This window comes from Argopecten irradians, chromosome 15 (genome assembly GCF_041381155.1).
Source record: "Argopecten irradians isolate NY chromosome 15, Ai_NY, whole genome shotgun sequence".
Classification (NCBI taxonomy): Eukaryota; Metazoa; Mollusca; class Bivalvia; order Pectinida; family Pectinidae; genus Argopecten; species Argopecten irradians.
In genome coordinates, this window is record NC_091148.1 from 25,027,267 (window position 1) to 25,035,150 (window position 7,884).

General features: G+C 37.7%; 1 long non-coding RNA gene across 1 annotated transcript; it reads right to left on the reverse strand.

Moving 5' to 3' along the window:
- Window positions 1-2,844: 2,844 nt before the first annotated feature.
- Window positions 2,845-6,395, reverse strand: LOC138308858 (uncharacterized). Its single transcript, XR_011206156.1, has 4 exons — window positions 6,195-6,395; window positions 4,304-4,416; window positions 3,378-3,475; window positions 2,845-2,939 (listed from the first exon to the last, which is right to left on the reverse strand). It is a non-coding gene; the product is annotated as an uncharacterized lncRNA (long non-coding RNA).
- Window positions 6,396-7,884: the final 1,489 nt, after the last annotated feature.

Sequence of the window (7,884 nt, forward strand, 5' to 3'; positions counted from 1 at the left end):
AGTGAGTCCATGGATACAAAGGTAAGTCGCCAAGTTTGAGAATAATATGTGTCACTGTGACTATGCATGCAGTTTATTTAGAATTGGCCAGTAAGTTAATGGTACATATAACGTAGATTCAGGTAATTAGCACGGCTGTAAACGTGTGTGACATGTGCGTTTAATATCAGATGGGTACGATCACATGGGTGCGCGGTGCATGATTGTCAGAATTTAGTTCACTAGTTCACGGAACTGTATGCATGTTCCAGTTTAGGTGAACCAGGAATTAGCGGTCAAATCAAGAAATTGGGGGGTCAGTCGTCTCTGACATATTGGAGTGCCGAAAGCCATAAAGGTATAAAACATAAGTTACAGCTTATACATTTGAAACTGGTAACATTAAGGGGAGACAATTACATTGTATTACATAATGTCTAGTTTGGGGTGTGGTATTTGTACCTGCCAGGTATCATTGGTGGGAGGGGGTTGGGGTTGGGGTTGGGGGGTCATCTCAGGTAAGCTAATTTAACTAATTGTATTGATTACTTGTAATATTAGGGCTAACTAGTTTATTAAAAGTATGCATTTTATGTTATAATGATGAAAAATACCATTTTGTGAATATTTTTTCCTTTAATGAAACATATTAATGGTGTTTCAGGGTCATTCAAGATTTCCGGAAATATGTGTTGGTTGCACAGATTCCAGTCATGGACAAAGACATGCATCTTTTGTGCTCATTGCAGATTTGATCTTTGATTAATTTGTTTTATTTTAAACAAAAAGGCTCTGGAACCATGTTCCTGGTAAATCTGAATATGTAAAAGGTTTGGTATATCGGGTTTTCTTCCAAAATCTTGACATTTTCTATATAATAGGGGTACCTGATTATGTAATGGATTATCTCCCCTTGGCTGGGGACTTTTCCTATTTTTTTTCATTATATTCAGAAAGTTTAATGATGTAACCAGTAATTAACTTGAACAACTTTAATACTATTTTAATATTTAATACATAATTTGCAATTAATCAACACAGTGTGTAAGTTCAACATTTCATGTTTTCAGAATTACTCCGCGGGTGATTGTCCGAAGGTGAAGTCCTGTCCTGGACAAACCACTTGACCGATTAAGTTCATATTACAGATTTGACATACAGCCGAAATACACTTTACATCATAGGTGAGTATTGGAATTTTAATTTCTGCTAAAGAGATCAACCAACTAACTAAAAAAAGACCTTCGGAATGGCCCCTGTGTATACAAGATTGAGCCCAGGATAGAATTTTAACCCGGCCGCTGATTGGCTGGCTAATTATGAATTTCAAAAGTAAAAATGTTTTCTGACAGGTAATTATTCCTAGATAACCAAGATATCAATTTGGAAATTCATATTGAGATTTAGGTTCAAAATATCAATTTTGATAATGAATAGGTAAAAACATTAGAATTTCCGGTTTTATTAGTGCAAAATGCGCCTGATTTCAATAAAGCTACCCTGGTTGGCGTTTGAGCAGAAGGACCCAAACTTGTTTTTCTATCTAGTGTAATATGAGAACCTAGACTTTAATTATAGAACACAATACCTAATTAATTTTTCTTTGTTTTAATAATACAGTACAAAACTTTAACAAAGTTTAACACTGTGGTCTATGTAAAATCATTTAGTTGGTTGCTCTCTATAAGGTTTCTTAATACTTGTGATACAGTGTATAAGTTACACAAGGATTCTATTTTTGCCACAATAGATGTGGTGGATTTTTGTCAGGACCTACCCCCTGAGGAACTTAGTGTTAATGAGGTTTAAAAAGGAGATTCCTACTCATAACACGGAAACTAGCTTGCCTGAACATTTAGAAAAACTCTTTGATGAATCTCGGACAGATCTTACAGATTCACAGAGCAATGCCCTTAAAGGTTTACTATTAGAGTATCAAGATACATTCTCAAACTCATCTAATGATTTAGTTTCACAACATTAGTAGGGCACACAATAAATACCGGGTCATCTCTTCCCATTCGCCAATACACTAGACGCATACCAATAGCAAACAGAAAAGAAGTAGAACAGGTAATAGAGGATATGGTAGAGAAAGGGGTCATAGAAAAATCAGACAGTCCATGGTGCTCACCAGTGGTTTTGGTTAGAAAGAAAGACAATTCCCTTAGGTTCTGTATTGATTACCGGAAAGTTAATGATGTAACAATTAAAGATAATCATCCTTTACCCCGGATAGATAGCACAATAGATGCCACTCTCTGGATCTCAGTGGATTTCCACTCTGAACTTAAAGAGTGGGTACTGGCAAGTTCGGGTAGCGCCCGAGGATAGGCCAAAACAACTTTCTCCGTTCAAGGAGGAGGGTTATGGCAATTCGTACCAATGCCATTTGCATTGTGCAATGCACCAGCCACTTTTGAGCGGCTAATGGAAAAGGTGCTAGCTAAACTTTCGTGGCAGATATGTATGGTATATCTGGACGATATTATAGTATTTTCAAAAACGTTTGAGGAACATGTAGCAAATTTGGAAACAGTTTTTCAAAGACTAAGAGAAGCTTGTCTAAAGATGAGCCCGAACAAATGTAAACTATTTCAGACGAATGTTTCATTTTTGGGACATGTGGTCAGCAGTGAAGGTGTATCCACTGACCCGGATAAAATAAAGGCTGTGGAAAGTTGGCTTGTTCCTACCTGTGTAAAGGAAATAAGGATGTTTTTAGGTCTATGTTCCTACTATAGAAGATTTGTCCCAAGGTTTGCGGATATAGCAAGACCTTTACATAAACAAACTGAACTATATCAAACATTTTCTTGGGGAAAGACTGTCAGGAAGCTTTTGACAAGTTGAAACGGACTCTTACCAGTTCTCCAATTCTCTCCTACCCCATGCCCGAAGGATTGTATATCCTGGATACCGATGCGTCAAACGTTGGTTTGGGAGCGGTTCTGTCACAACTACAAAATGGAGAAGAAAAAGTCATTTGCTATTATAGCAAGGCATTTAGTAAGACAGAACGGAAATACTGCGTTACTCGGAGAGAATTACTAGCTTTAATCAGCTCAATCAAACAATTTCACCACTATTTGTATGGTCAGTTCTTCAGAGTAAGGACAGACCACGGGGCTTTAACTTGGTTGATTAACTTTAAAAACCGAGAAGGGCAGTTAGCCCGTTGATTTGAATTTTTGTCAACTTATCAATTTAAAATTGAACACAGAGCAGGAATGTCACATGAGAATGCAGATGCCTTGTCCCGCAGACCTTGTGTTGACGAGCAATGCAATCATTGTACACGGGTTGAACAAAAAATATACCCATAACACTAGTATTGATCCCCAAGAGTCAAGAGTACTGAACCCTGAGGAGGATACCATATGTTCACATAAATATACCCGGAACCAAGCATCGAAGGAGGAATCTTCTACCGACAGCAGCAACCCAAGTTCTTCAGGAACGGGAGCTCCATCAGGAAACATATCTCAGGAGTCTGCTGATGAGAAGAACACATATAAAAGTAATCCAGATTGGTCAGGAATCTCTCATACAAATGACAAAACTAAGTATTATTGGATGATTTTCAAATCTTTGGAAATTCATAATGAAATTCTTTGTCACAAATGGGAGCAGACTGAAGGGAGACAACCAATTTTTCAAACCTTACTTCCTCAATCGCTTGTTCATCTAGTGTTGACACATTTACATAATGGAATTAGTGGAGGACATTTAGGAATAAAGACAACTCTTCTTAAAATAAAAGAGAGGTACTTCTGGTACAAGATGAAAACAGACGTTGAGGGATGGTGCAAGACCTGTGATCAATGTGGTGCTAGGAAATCACCAACTAAGCATGCCAAAGCTCCTCTCAAAACTTACCAAGTTGGTGAACCTATGGAGAGATGGGCCATAGATGTCCTTGGACCCCTTCCTTTAAGCTTTGTTTGTTTGTTTGTTTGATTAATTAACGTCCTATCAACTCCTTTAAGCAATAGTGGAAACATGTACTAATTAGTAGACTATTTCACAAAATGGGTGGAGGCTATCCCAATACGGAATCAGAAAGCTGTCACTGTAGCTAGGAAATTCGTTGAAAGAGTAGTTACAGCTTTTGGTGTGCAACTACATTCCGATCAAGGAACTAACTTTGAGTCTGAAGTGTTCCAGGAAATGTGTAAACTTTTAGGTATTGAAAAGACTCGTACCAGTCCATACAGACCCCAGTCTGATGGTATGGTAGAGAGAGCAAATAGAACTATAGAGTATATGCTATCTGCTTTTGTATCTGATAATAAAAAGGATTGGGACGAACACATCTACTTACTGATGTTGGCTTATCGGTCGTCTGTACATGAGTCAACTGGAGTATCACCTTGTGAAATGGCATTTGGACGAACGTTAGTCTTCCTGTTGATTTAGTTCTTGGGAGGCTTCCAACTGGAAATACAAACATAAAGACAGATTATGTTAATGAACTATCTGACAGAATAAAGGTCATACATGACTTTGCAAGGAAAAGACTGAAATTAACGCATGACCACATGAAAAAAGAACATGACAGGAACATACAACTCAACCAATTTGAACCTGGAAGCTCTGTATGGTTATACAACCCCAAACATAAAGGAGTGGGATCAAAATTACATTGTCATTGGGAAGGTCCTTACCAAGTGATACATAAATTAAATGATCTGTTATATCGGATTAAGAAGAATCACAGGAGCAAAGCAAAAGTTGTTCATCATAATTTACTTAAGGTCTATAATGGATCAGAGAGCAATAGTCAGTAGGGGCATTGTATAAAACACCCTTCATACTAAAGTTATATTCAGTATTATGACTTTCGATCCAAAGGATTTAAAATCCATTGTCACTGGGAGAGACCTATTGGATCTAGTAGTAATCAGTGATATTATTTATTGGGTTGAGAAATCCCAAGGAGCAAACCTAAGCTTGTTCACCATATTCGCACTTAAAAAATTGAGGTACAAATATCTCTGGAGCAACTGAGGAAATTCCTTTAAAGGAAAATTAAGATTAGTAAATCAACTTTCATGATGTGTAATTTAATATGAAATATTAGTTAAAATAAATATTGTATCTTTTGCAGGAGATTACAAGGTTCGAGTGCCAGATGTGTAGAACAGATTATGCAAAGCTATACTTTGCGGAGCGCCATCTGACTGCAGCTCATTCAGGGTTCATTTTCCGTTGCTCAACTTGCAGAGGATTGGCGAACCGAGTAGACGAACGGCATGCAAAGTGTACAGGTGGCAGTATGGAAACTGTCAAAAGAAATACCATGACTTTCACCCCTGCTGAGCAGGAGGAATTTACTAGATTTAAAGATGCTCCACCGCCGACAAATGGTATTTTTTCACTATCAAAAACAGGAGCAGACGATTTAGTATTTTTCTTCAGTTACAAAAGTTACTTACTTTACACTATTACCACCATTGAAAAGTTTGAGCTTCTAATTTTACTTAAAGTTAAATATACGAAAAATAATTAATTGCATCCCGAAAAAATTCCGTGGCACTATATCTTATATGGAATGAAGTAATGATTGCGCATGCACCAAAGGCGAAATAAATTATTTAATGTTATTTTTTGTGTTAAGTAGGCATATATATACACGATCAAACACCAATTATTGTTCAAATAATGAATACCATTTATGCTCTGTCGGCGGTGGAGCATCTTTAAGAGAGGGAGAAGGGAGTTTATTAAGAAAATCTCCCGGGAACCAAAGACTCCGCAGGAACGGCAGGAGGCCCGGAGGGAGGCAGAACTACGGGCGAGACCTGCAGTTGTACAACCACCTCCCAGACCCACAGTTAAGGCACGCCCACCAAAACTAGCTTCAGTGGTGCGGAAGGTCGTCCCAAGTTCAAGTTCTGCTAGCAGAACCCAGGAGCAGGCTACTATCAGGAAGAGAACACAACCTTCGAAGCCGCACCAACCCAAGAGGAGCTGGGCTCCGAAACAGCCTCGTCTATTTACCTCTTCGGAGGAGGACAGCTCTGAGTAATCAGAGCGGAAGTTCTCTGAAAACAGCAGAAGACCTGATCTTCTCTGATGACTACGTTCATTTAACTGATGAGGAGGAATTACTGGGAAAGACTGAAGGTCCAACGCAAAAGGGAACTGAGGGCCAAACAGAGGTGATTGCCAAAGGGGATAATACTGAGGATCTGTTAACACCTGAGCCCTACCTTGAGAAAGCAGATGAAGATCCTAAGCTGCTGCAGGAACCGGAGGGCCAATCAGAGGTTAAGTCCCAAGGGGAGACTGAGGACATATCACCGTTGGAACCAGAGACCAATGTTCCCCAGGAACCGGAGGGCCAGACAACAGCTGGTTCCCAAGTCATTGAGCCTAGCCAACCCGAAACAGACGATGGATACAGTGTCAGTTCCACTCCAATCACTTACCATCAATCAGACAAAAAATCCTCCAAAATGCTATAAATCAGTCACAAAGGCTAATTCTCAATCTCGGGGGTGAGAGATTTGCGACTTACGGCCGAGGAGGGACTTCTTTGTCGAATGGTACAGAAAGGTTCCCCTCACCAACCATACGAGACGGCCAGTAAGTTCGCCTACTTCCTTGCTCGAGATGGAAAACATTTCAGGACCGTTCTCAACTATCTACGAAACAAGACCGGGGCACCTTCACATAGGACCTTGCCAAATGGAGTTTCGTGAGCTTGAAGAGTATTAGTGAGCAAAGTATTATGAGTAAGCAGGATTAGTTAAGATTATTGAAGAAAAACTGGGGAACTATTAGGTTTAGAAATAAATGGGTTGGGGGGGGGGTGGACATAATATATGTAGTTAGTGTTTTACCCCAGGGGCACACATAACCCTTAAATCTATGTATGTATATTGTAATACGTGAAAAGGGTAATCCTATGTATTGTTTATTAGTGTTACATGTTTGTTTTAATTAGATAACTTTGGATATTGTATATCTTAAAAAGTAATATAACCAGAATGGTCTTCTTTATATTTAAAAAATAATAATGATAATAATATTAATAATTTTGACATGGAAATGTTCATTGTCAGAATAGTGGGAAATACATACCTTAAGAAGGCTCGACATAAGAAGGCTGGACATTATTCAGATTCATACTGCCTTCGTGGACCCATGCTGAAATTTAATTAAAAAAGAGATAAATCGGGACGAATTCTTACGTGGAAGGGGGTAGGTATAGAGTATCATAATCAAGACCATTCCAAATTTTTATTTTTATTTTTTTTACAAGTATTATCCTCACCAATATTATCAGAGGAGACATGTGTAGTCTAAGGGAGATAACTCTCCATTTTTAATAGTCAGGTCTAGAGGATTTTCAAATGTTACAAAATTTAACAGCATTTTTGCTCAATAATATAGTATAGAATAAATATATTGCCTACCTATTGATCAATAAGGATCTAGTATTTAATATTAATAGATGAATCTGAAATGCCAATACTTATTAATCTTATTCAAGGAGTATAAATTGAACATGGTCCTACAAGTAAGAGTACGTGTATGTACACAAGTAATACATTATTTTTTTTTTACAAATTTAAAAATTTACGTTGTCTTATAGTATCTTCATTATATATTGTGGGAACAATTATTTCTGTATTGTTATACTTACCTTAATTATTTCTGTATTGTTATACTTACCTGTAATCTTCACTGTATCAAAAACGCTTTCAGAAGGAGTGTATACTGGAATGGAAATAGAAATTGTGTATGGATTACCCATTTTGTACCGCTGTACATGGGAAGGATTAATTATCCTAATTATTTAAATACTGTAAATATAGAATACACTTGTGTATGGATTACCCATTTTGTACCGCTGTACATGGGAAGGATTTATTATCCTAATTAGTTAAATATTGT